General features: G+C 42.7%; 1 protein-coding gene and 1 long non-coding RNA gene across 2 annotated transcripts in view; one reads left to right on the top strand and one right to left on the bottom strand.

Moving 5' to 3' along the window:
* The window catches only part of LOC124015787 (zinc finger protein 501-like), a 61,066-nt gene that overhangs the window by 29,476 nt on the left and 19,224 nt on the right, over positions 1 to 12,366 (top strand). The gene's annotated exons all lie outside the window — the stretch shown is intronic.
* LOC124015840 lies at positions 6,146 to 9,374 on the bottom strand. Its single transcript, XR_006835229.1, has 2 exons — positions 8,080 to 9,374; positions 6,146 to 7,373 (listed from the first exon to the last, which is right to left on the bottom strand). It is a non-coding gene; the product is annotated as an uncharacterized LOC124015840 (long non-coding RNA).

Below are 12,366 nucleotides of genomic sequence, written 5' to 3'. Positions count from 1 at the left end.
GCTGTCTCTAGAGAGTTGAAAACAGCAGGTTTGGGACAGGTAGCACATCCGGTGAACAGGTCAGGGTTCCATAGCCACAGGCAGAACAGTTGAAACTGGAGCAGCAGCACGGTCAGGTGGACTGGGGACAGCAAGGAGTCATCATGCCAGGTAGTCCTGAGGCATGGTCCTAGGGCTCAGGTCCTCCGAGAGAGCGAAAGAAAGAGAATTAGAGAGAGCATGCTTAAATTCACACAGGACACCGGATAAGACAGGAGAAATACTCCAGATATAACAAACTGACCCTAGCCCCCCAAAACAAACTACTGCAGCATAAATACTGGAGGCTGAGACATGAGGGGTCAGGAGACACTGTGGCCCCATCCGATTCTAACTGTTCTGGGTGTGTAGAATGAACCCATGATGTTCGGACACTCAGCCAAGAATATGGTAGAAACTGACTGGTTCCTCTTGATCCTCCACAGAGTAAAGGTTATATCCTGCACACCAGTAACATAGCTATTGTTTTGGAGCCTGTTTTTGGGGAAATATTCTGGTGGAGAAATCAGAATTAGCTAAGTAACAAAGTAACATAGATAGTTAAGATGTATTACCTGCAGAATATGCTGATATGAACTATTGACCTCTTGTTATTAGAATGTCTCCATTCTGACTCTGGTGTTGGCAGCTGCACTCTCCCCCTCAAATGGGCCTCAGTCACTTTGGGTCCAGAGAGGGGAGATGTCAGGCTTATCGATCACATGTCCCTGTTGCTATGCAGAATATCAGCATCGATCACATGTCCCTGTTGCTATGCGGAATATCAGCATCGATCACATGTCCCTGTTGCTTTGCAGAATATCAGCATCGATCACATGTCCCTGTTGCTAGGCAGAATATCAGCAGAGAGTAAGGCAAAGGAGATCTGAAGGAAAAATTGTTTCCATATGTGAACTGTGTGTTTATTGCAAACCATGTGAAGGGATGGCGTGAGTAATGGGAACCAATCACTTGTCTCCACAGTGTCTGTGCGCCGGTCACCTCCACCGAGGGGGAGATTGTATTTGGGGCCCAAGGTCTGGCACAGGATGTGTGGGGTTGGTGTTTGGAACCATTGTACGTCATCTCTGAAGTTGCACCTATCCTGAGATAGTATATAACCCAGAAGCAAGCCTCCTTGTTATAACAAGTCTTTTAATAAAAGTAAAACCTTGATTGATTATTAACTTAGCCTCTCATTATTTATTATGGGTAGAATTTCCACCACAGCACGTAGGGCGAACCGATTGTGATCACCTCTTTAGTCAGAATGTGTTACCTGTGCTGGCTTGTCCGTCTTGTTAGAGTTGGGTGTTGCATCCAATTGTTAATATTGTAATCAATGACATTTCCTTAGTGTGCTCATCAGTCTTTCAGTTGTTAATCTTCTGTTTTTTATCCTCTTGTGTTTGTTGTGTAGTAGATATTTCTGTTTATTTTCATTGTTTTTTTTAATACATTTATTCCTGTGAAGACATTGTGTTGCAGCCATGTCTGAAATGTGCTGTATAAATAAAGCTTGATTTGATTTGAACATATTGCAAAAGAAATTAACCCAATGACAGACCAATCAACAGACTCTTGGTAAACCAATGAACAAATATGTGCAAAAGCAACACGGATCTTAGTATGAAAAACCGTATAAATTCCGTAGATCTTCCACTATGTCAAAATAGTGCATGGTGTGTACATTTAGTATCACTTTTCAACCAACCCAGTGCATTTGTTGAAAATGAAAAAATGTTGAAATCATCAATACGTCAAAGGATTCAACAACTGAAAACTGAAACAAACAATTCCACTGGACATTGGGTTTGATTCAGACCCTGCCTGCATGGCCAGAGATGAAACTTATAACCACGGAACGACCACATGTATGACTAAAAGTATTAGATTTACTGGCGGGGCGGCAGGGTAGCCTAGTGGTTAGAGCGTTGGACTAGTAACCGAAAGGTCCTTCTGTAGCTCAGTTGGTAGAGCATGGCGCTTGTAACGCCAGGGTAGTGGGTTCGATTCCCGGGACCACCCATACGTAGAATGTATGCACACATGACTGTAAGTCGCTTTGGATAAAAGCGTCTGCTAAATGGCATATATATTATATTATTAGGTTGCAAGTTGGAATCCCCGAACTGACAAGGTACAAATCTGTTGTTCTGCCCCTGAACAGGCAGTTAACCCACTGTTCCTAGGCTGTCATTGAAAATAAGAATGTGTTCTTAACTGACTTGCCTAGTAAAATAAAGGTAAATAAAAAATAAAAAACTGGCCTGGTTTTGTTTGTCACCGCCTCAATAAAATGTGATTTTGATTTGAAATAAACGTCCTATTTATCAAAGATGCTTTTGGATGAGGTCAAAATTATTCCAAAGGATTTGAATTTGTTAAAAGTCCATATTGATACAGAAACACTAAATCATGATTTAGATGTATTAAGAACAAGTTGATTGACAAAGACATGAAAAATTTGAAGAAGTGAATTAACAACATTTTGGCTATGATAAAAGATATGCCTCTGGGGTCAAAATGATCCATGTCAGAAGTATGGTTTAATAAAAATATGTAGTGGCGTGTAAAGTTTGATTCGTGTTTAATGAGTGACAATTTAAAACAATCAACACATGCTTCTCTTTGAAAGGTTAATATTAACCTTTTATGAAATAAATGAAAAATAAATGTTTGGTTCCTCAACAGCATTGACCACTCCCGTCAGCAGATGGCGGTGTGCGTCTTTTAGGTTCAGGCGACGCTGCCAGTGTGACATATAATCGAGTGGGCGGGACGCTCCTTCAACAACAACAGCTAGTCAGACACCTCGGGGGCTTTCTAGCAAACATAGCTACAACATTCAGGCTCTTTACACTGTTTTGGTGTTTTTTAGTCGATGTATATTAAACACACTTCTGTCGTATGTACTTAAACAACACAATCTAACTCCAAGTCAATCACACTTCTGTGAAATCAAACTCTCTACTTAGGAAGCAACACTGATTGACAATAAAATTCACATGCTGTTGTGCAAATGAAATAGACAACAGGTGGAAATTATAGGCAATTAGCAAGACACCCCCAATAAAGGAGTGGTTCTGCAGGTGGTGACCACAGACCACTTCTCAGTTCCTATGCTTCCTGGCTGATGTTTTGGTCACTTTTGAATGCTGGCGGTGCTTTCACTCTAGTGGTAGCATGAGACTGAGTCTACAACCCACACAAGTGGCTCAGGTAGTGCAGCTCATCCAGGATGGGACATCAATGTGAGCTGTGGCAAGAAGGTTTGCTGTGTCTGTCAGCGTAGTGTCCAGAACATGGAGGCGCTACCAGGAGACAGGCCAGTACATCAGGAGACGTGGAGGAGGCCGTAGGAGGGCAACAACCCAGCAGCAGGACCGCTACCTCCACCTTTGTGCAAGGAGGAGCACTGCCAGTGCCCTGCAAAATTACCTCCAGCAGGCCACAAATGTGCATGTGTCTGCTCAAATGGTCAGAAACAGAATCCATGAGGGTGGTAAATGAGGGCCCGACGTCCACAGGTGGGGGTTGTGCTTACAGCCCAACACCGTGCAGGACGTTTGGCATTTGCCATAGAACACCAAGATTGGCAAATTCGCCCCTGTCACCCTGTGCTTTTCACAGATGAAAGCAGGTTCACACTGAGCACATGTGACAGACGTGACAGAGTCTGGAGACGCTGTGGAGAACGTTCTGCTGCCTGCAACATCTTCCAGCATGACCGGTTTGGCGGTGAGTCAGTCGTGGTGTGGGGTGACATTTCTTTGGGGGGCCGCACAGCCCTCCATGTGCCCGCCAGAGGTAGCCTGACTGCCATTAGGTACCGAGATGAGATCCTCAGACCACTTGTGAGACTATATGCTGGTGCGGTTGGCCCTGGGTTTCCCCTAATGCAAGACAATACTAGACCTCATGTGGCTGGAGTGTGTCAGCAGTTCCTGCAAGAGGAAGGCGTTGATGCTATGGACAGGCCCGCCCGTTCCCCAGACCTGAATCCAATTGAGCACATCTGGGACATCATGTCTCACTCCATCCACCAATGCCATGTTGCACCACAGACTGTCCAGGAGTTGGCGGATGCTGTAGTCCAGATCTGGGAGGAGATCCCTCAGGAGACCATCCGCCACCTCATCAGGAGCATGCCCAGGCATTGTAGGGAGGTCACACAGGCACGTGGAGGCCACACACACTACTGAGCCTCATTTTGACTTGTTTTAAGGACATTACATCAAAGTTGGATCACATTTACATTTACATTTAAGTCATTTAGCAGACGCTCTAATCCAGAGCGACTTACAAATTGGTGCATTCACCTTATGACATCCAGTGGAACAGTCACTTTACAATAGTGCATCTAAATCTTAAAGGGGGGGGTGAGAGGGATTACTTATCCTATCCTAGGTATTCCTTAAAGAGGTGGGGTTTCAGGTGTCTCCGGAAGGTGGTGATTGACTCCGCTGTCCTGGCGTCGTGAGGGAGTTTGTTCCACCATTGGGGGGCCAGAGCAGCGAACAGTTTTGACTGGGCTGAGCGGGAACTGTACTTCCTCAGTGGTAGGGAAGCGAGCAGGCCAGAGGTGGATGAACGCAGTGCCCTTGTTTGGGTGTAGGGCCTGATCAGAGCCTGGAGGTACTGAGGTGCCGTTCCCCTCACAGCTCCGTAGGCAAGCACCATGGTCTTGTAGCGGATGCGAGCTTCAACTGGAAGCCAGTGGAGAGAACGGAGGAGCGGGGTGAGAGAACTTGGGAAGGTTGAACACCAGACGGGCTGCGGCGTTCTGGATGAGTTGAAGGGGTTTAATGGCACAGGCAGGGAGCCCAGCCAACAGCGAGTTGCAGTAATCCAGACGGGAGATGACAAGTGCCTGGATTAGGACTTGCGCCGCTTCCTGTGTGAGGCAGGGTCGTACTCTGCGGATGTTGTAGAGCATGAACCTACAGGAACGGGCCACCGCCTTGATGTTGGTTGAGAACGACAGGGTGTTGTCCAGGATCACGCCAAGGTTCTTAGCGCTTTGGGAGGAGGACACAATGGAGTTGTCAACCGTGATGGCGAGATCATGGAACGGGCAGTCCTTCCCCGGGAGGAAGAGCAGCTCCGTCTTGCCGAGGTTCAGCTTGAGGTGGTGATCCGTCATCCACACTGATATGTCTGCCAGACATGCAGAGATGCGATTCGCCACCTGGTCATCAGAAGGGGGAAAGGAGAAGATTAATTGTGTGTCGTCTGTATAGCAATGATAGGAGAGACCATGTGAGGTTATGACAGAGCCAAGTGACTTGGTGTATAGCGAGAATAGGAGAGGGCCTAGAACAGAGCCCTGGGGGACACCAGTGGTGAGGAGACAGATTCTCGCCACGCCACCTGGTAGGAGCGACCTGTAAGGTAGGACGCAATCCAAGCGTGGGCCGCGCCGGAGATGCCCAACTCGGAGAGGGTGGAGAGGAGGATCTGATGGTTCACAGTATCGAAGGCAGCCGATAGATCTAGAAGGATGAGAGCAGAGGAGAGAGAGTTAGTGATAGAGGAATTTTTAATTCCCTTATGTTTTATTGCCAAAACCAATTAAATTCGCACTCATTTCTAATTCATGATAAGTTGTAAGTTTATCATTTGCATGAATTAGCAAGAGACCAGTCTTAAAAAACAAGTTCAGCATTTATTCTCGATGAGTACTGACCCAAAATACAAAGAACATTACATTTTAAATCTGAAGAAGACATAAAATGACGTCATCAGTTACACCCCCTCTCCCAGTCTTACAATGGCGTAGTATTCAGTCCTGGAGATAGTTTCACTCCCCTCATAAACTACATTCCAACCTGCCTAAAGGATATACTTCTCTCTGCTAATGGAATCCAACCAAAACATTCTTATCTGTTTGAAGTACTATCTTATCTCTGCTTTAAAACTTTCCCAGGAGAAACAGACACAATTAATTTCTGCTTACATTTTCAGTAACAGTACAATTAAGAACCCATACTTTTCAAATCATAACATAATAGTATTAGCATGAATGGTTCTAATCATTAAAGTATACATAATTGATCATCTAAACTATATTTTCCTCTATCAATCCTCCCTTTGATCAAATATTATACATTCAATTCTACATCTAGTTTTATTTAATCATAAAAAATGAAAGTATAAACGAACTTATCTAACCTTTTTATAGAGGTTCATCAGATTATCATATGAATAGACAAATAATCAACAAATCAATTATAAATGTTTATCCAACCCTCCACATTTCATTAATCAATTCTAACCTTAACTCCAACTGTTTTTAAACCTACATCAGAATCATAACTCTTCCTTCCGGAATTCGTTTTTGTTTTTGTTTTTACAATCTTTATCAAAAAACAGTTTAATCGTTGAAACAAATTACAATCTAATTCCCCTTCATCTCAACACTATTCTCATCAAACATAAATTCCCCACAAATGACAGATCCGGATTCGTCCACTTCCTCCCTTAGACATGCCTCCAGTCCTCCACAGGTCAGAATCTGGAATCGGCGTTGGGTCATTGATCTTTCCAGAGTCCTGGAAACAAGGCCTCGCACACAGGGAATTAGACAACAGCCGCATAAAATTAATACAGTCATACAGGTTGATACAGCCCAAAACACCACATTTTTCCATAAATACTGTCTACCCAATTTAGTTCAGAGAAGTATCCACCCCAGAGTTTCTGCCAACCCGTGAGCCAGGGTGGTCAAACCAGCTGAGGCTTCGGGCACTGATTCGTCCGGAGCCGTGCTACCCGGGATGTAAGACATGGTCCTGATTATCACGCCCACTTCCTCCTTTTATCCTATGCAATTCTATTCTGTCAGGTCTTCCAGCTGGTTGCGTCAGTCTGTTCTACAAAACCTTTAACAACACCTTTGGTATTCCTGCTAAAGCGCTGTTGATTACCATAAATATAATTACACACCTCGTGGAACACCAATGTTATCAATATATATACTCTGTCGTCAAAAGATCCAGATGGAGCATCTCTCTCGTTTTGGCTAACTTCACGTCTTGGTGTTGTATGAGTGTAAAAGGCATTCCTAAATGTACTAGAGCGCATAGCCCAGTCCAATCAGTCGGTAATACCGACCACAAATTCATTCCCCCGCACAACCACCAGATGTCAGCCCTGGCCACCTTCAACATTTTGAAATCTCCAGAGTTCAACCAGCCTGTCAAATCAGACATGGTCTCGTCAGTGGTAATATTCTCTGTCTTATTGCAGGTACCAACTTCCCCCACGTATTTCCCGTGTGTACTGTATCTGGCCAACCAGTAATGTTCTCCTCTCGTCACGGTAAAGGGAGGAAGTCTTGATTTAAATGGAACCTGGGGATATAAATAGTGTAAATCAATACAGCTATCATTACTTGGCATTCCTGCTTTCATGAACAGCTTTACCATACATGCCATTCCCTTACTATACTTTACCTGGTCCCAAATTGAGTGTATGGGTTTACATAGCCATCCCTTTCAGTGTGAGCTATGACCTGGCTCCACGACTTACACGGTGATTTACACAAATACTTCCCATAGAGTCCCATGGTTCTAGACTGCCAAGGGGTGAATGACCCCAATTGATCTACACAAAATTCTACTGAGAGATCCTTGCCCAATTCCACCCTCACTTCCTTACTATTTTGTTTCAGTGACCTTCAGAGAATCTTAGGTAACATCCCATTTCCCTCATCTAGCACATGAGTCAAATTATCCTCTTTGGCACTTTCCGGGGATCATGGTGAATCAGGAATATGGCCCCCACAATAAAACAGCTCAGGACGGTCAGTGCACACGTGAAGCCCCACCCTCTCCCCGAGAACATATCAACAGCCAGAGGCCAAGCCATCACTTCACTTCTATGAACGCTCACAGCTGGGGAAAGGTCAGGTATAGGGAATCTTCAGAAGGAGTTTGACCCCGTTCCATATGGGTCACGGTTCCTCTCCTTCCCCTGTGGCCGCTCGACAGTGCCAGTATGACTCACCCCCTTACAATGTGTGACATGTACCCAGGTAGCTCTTTCGGCTATTCTCACCGCGAAGGCAGTCACCAGTAGTACTTGGAATGGTCCCTCCCACCGAGGCTGCTTCCAGTTTTTTTTCTTCAATGATTGGATCCAGATCCAGTCTCCTGGTTGAATCTCGTGTGCCACCTCCCTCTAATTCTCCTGCTGGGCATAAAACTTTTGACATACGTGTTTGATTAATGAACAACCTCCTCATGTGTCCCACCATACTGCTTTCTATTTCTAATCGCCCTAATTGGGGCATTCTATAGGGTCTACCAAAAACCTTCTCAAATGGAGATAGCCCCTCCCTATCAGGGGTTATTCTAATAGTCATTAACACTATGGGCAGGCATTTTATCCCGTTCATTCCAGTACTTAGGTGTGTTTTCCTTAATCAACCTTTTCCCGATCGATTCATGTTCTAGATAAGGCCAGCGCTTTGGGGGTGATAAGAACTATGTTTCTTCATATTTATATCCAATTTCTGACCTATATGCTCAATTACTTCTGGTAATCCAAATTGCTGAATTATCTCCTGACATAATGCTCTAGCCACTGTTTCTGCATCTGCTGAGGATGTAGGAAACACTTCTACCCATTTGGTATATTTATCAATTATTGTTAAACACCACTTCTTGTTTTCACTCCTAGTTAATTCAATATAGTACACCGTGAGCAAAAGTTTTTAAAATAGTTAGTTATTCCATATGCTACAAAGTGCTGTTTAACCATTCCTACCATCCCCCCTGTTGATACATGGCTTTGCCCATGTATCAATACAGCAGCATATTTAAACAGTGACTTAGGTAAAACAGGTAGATTCCCTTTATGCCAAATACCTCCTCTATCTACAGCTCCCATTCTGACCCATTTAGAAACTTATTTACCCACTATGTTATCTTTGCTCTTCCTGCACCCCCCTCTAACTTCTCTGCTCTCCCACCTTCAAGGTCTCTGCGGTGCGTGGGAGGGCTCCTCTGTATGTTTCTCATGTTTTCCAAATTTGAACTACATGGGAACTACAAACCCATGGACCCTCTTTTAGAAAAAAAAAATGTCTATGAGCGGCTTTTCTCCAAATTCCTTAATCAATCTATCTTAATCCCAACAATAATCCTAACTCCTCATAGATGTCCTATATTCCTGTTAAATATAATACTATTTAAAAACGTATAATCTAATAGATGCTAACCATATTAAAAATCCTTCCTACACTAACAAGCCCTCTCCTTGGGGACCCTCAGTATTCTATCCGACAATAACATGGGTTTAATATGTGTTGCAAAGTGTGGAATAAAACTTTGGTCCTGGAAAACAGAGTAAAGCAGAACAAAGCATTCTTATAACCCATCTGGTCCTCTCAGCTATTCTTATCCAGCATCAGGTGGGCACCATGCCACCCTTCACGACAGGGAGAACAAACATACATGGGTCATCCTCAGTCAGTAAATAATACAGGAATTAGGGTCAGAAATCCAGTAACCACCATACCGGTATACTTACCAAACCAGTCTCCCAACCAGGGTGGACAGTCAGACTCCTCTACCCCCGCCATGGTCCTCATCTCAGCAGATAGCCCATTTAAGGCCCTTAGATATACTACCATCTGGACTGGTGTTATTAGGGATATACGTACAACATTGTTCACTGAACATTTTGTAGACTCCCCCCCTGACTAGCAAGAAGCATATTCTAAGCAAGTCCATTCTGTATAAGACAGCCACAAATTGTCCCTACCATCAAAACCAGTCTCCGTGCCTCATTGATCAATAGCTGAATAGTCTAACATTAATTACCTGAATGGGATTTTTAGCATAGTGGTGACAGGTTCGGTCCAGGGGTGATAGAGGAGTGTGTCTGGCCCCGGTCCGTCTGAGACCTCCGGTTTTGGCAGTACCTTAATAGAAAACACACCCACCGTGTCTGTCCCGGTCCTTTGTAGTCCGGGGGGTGCAAGTGCCTGCGTCAGAGAGCTTAATAGTTTTGATGGTTAGTAGGATTTCATCACCTTTACAAAGTTCAACAGTGCTCCCAGGTTTCCCCCATATCATGGAAAGCCTATCCACCTTTGTGGGATCCCCTTTCTCCAGTCCCAAAACTGTCCCAAGTTGGTTATCATACGGACACCCTCCCCTATTACACAGGTAATGTCTCCCGTCTTTTGACACTCCTGTAACCGAGTGTTAAAACCAAACAAAAATATCTCAATTTCTTCCCTGCGCTGTTGGCTCTAAATATGTTATCTTCCACTATTTACTCTCAATGATAAATATGACTTTCTCTCTGTTACAATACCAAATCCCTAATTGCCCATTCAAAAAACTTCACAGCTAATGTTATAAGACAGAATCCTGAACCACTTTCTCATTTGCGGTTCAAACAGTAATTCTAACCCTCAACCAAAACTGCTTCATTTCTAATGAATTTACCTTAATACTAGTAACTCAATATGACCCCATTCATTATACAAATGACTCTCCCCCGAGGCTGATCAGACCTTGGGAGCCAGTCATGATAAGGTCAAAAGGTCATACCATATTAGGCATAAAGAACCCTTTATCTTTTGAATAGAAATAGTCACCTGTATAATTCAAACCCATAAAAAAACATCTCATAAGGTTCCATATGTGAGCCTGCCTCTAAAATACCCTTGCACTAAACAAACAGTTCTAAAAGTTGTTCCATGTGTATAATTTGCAGACCTTTTTAAAGCTTATCTCTCCCCAAAGTTATAATCCCAGGAGGCCTCTAAAGTGAGCCACCTCACCCCTAACTATCATTCCCTAATGCTATTTCGAATCAGAAACTCAATAGGTGAACTATAACTAAACCTAATGATAATTCCCCTTTGACTCAAATCATTAATCATAAGTTTTAAACATCGTCTACGGATATGTTTACTTAAATGACCATGCTACTTTTAGATACAATTAACCCGATAACATTATTATCCAATGAATTACTTTTTCTCTCTGCCGCAAATGTCATACATTTCACAGTGTAAGGAATTCATAATTTAATCCCCGATATTTAATAAATATGCATTCGCATTCTCTCATGGCTCCTTTAATTTACTTATCTTGGGTAACTTTCATCCGTTCCGGAACAAAGAGTTCTACCTAAACCCGCCAGAAAACACTGTTCAACTAAGTTAAATCAAACCCAACAATTGACTATAACCACTAAACAAATAAACAAAAACTTTGATCTCAACTTCTGAAAGGTTTACTCGAAGCCTCGATACACACTCTAATAGCCATACAGTTTGCTCCGTTATTGCCAGTTTTCTGGTGACAAAAGTGTCGCGCTAGTTGACGTCATCATCAAGCGCTCAATCTGCCAATTCGTAGCGACTTCAAATGAATTGTAAATAATTATTGTTCGATTAACCAAACCTAATTTGTCACATCTGTTCAAATTCTGAATTATAATTTACCACCCCAACCAATCATCTCTAAATTCGCCAATTTTATAAAATCTTTTCGATGGGCATAAATCATGATTGTCTCTTTGTTATCATTTAGAATCCAATTTGCTCTAAATACCTGTCTCGTCTTTGACTTAGTATTTTAATTACAACTCTATTCCCAATACGTTATTCACTTGTCTAATTACAACTCAAACCACTGTGATTACCGTGCACTGTCCCTTTAAGATAAGACTTTTCCTTTGTTCCCCGCAATGAGAACGGAAACCAGATCGTTTTTAGAATACGTTACTTTTTTGTTCAAATTCACTGGCGTTACCTTAACCAAACATCAATAATCAGAAAAACAATCACAACTTCTTACGATTAAACTATTCTTACCTAATGTATAGTCAAAAGCGTTGCACTATATAGCCCCATTTGAGTGTCTAGCAATTCCGTTGCTTGGCTATAGACACAAATCTGCCCGCCTTTGTAAAATATATATTCCCTATTCCGATTGAGTTCAGTTTTAAAGTAAACCCAACCGAACTTCTCAATTTAATTTACCCTAACATTTAACGTACCCTGTTTTTGTGTTAAACTTCTCATGTCAATTGATTCATAAATAGCCATAACGTCCAGGCAGGCTGGAATTGTATTGTATCTCTCCGTTATCCCCTCCATTTAACTTTAGGTAACTCTCTTCTGTGATACATCTATTTAATTACGACTCCCATCGAAATATGAGCGAAATTGTTTCGCCGTTTTTTTTAACGACTTCTTTTATCAATTCTATCTAGAACACATAATATCTGTTCAGTTATATCTTTTGCAAACACTGGCGACCGTATTTTTCAGGCAAAACATGCAAATAGGTCAATTACGATCTAAAATAAATTTTAGTT

Source organism: Oncorhynchus gorbuscha, linkage group LG26 (assembly GCF_021184085.1).
Source record: "Oncorhynchus gorbuscha isolate QuinsamMale2020 ecotype Even-year linkage group LG26, OgorEven_v1.0, whole genome shotgun sequence".
Classification (NCBI taxonomy): domain Eukaryota; kingdom Metazoa; phylum Chordata; class Actinopteri; order Salmoniformes; family Salmonidae; genus Oncorhynchus; species Oncorhynchus gorbuscha.
The sequence above is the reverse complement of the archived record's forward strand: the minus strand, read 5'-3'. Positions and strand labels throughout refer to the sequence as shown.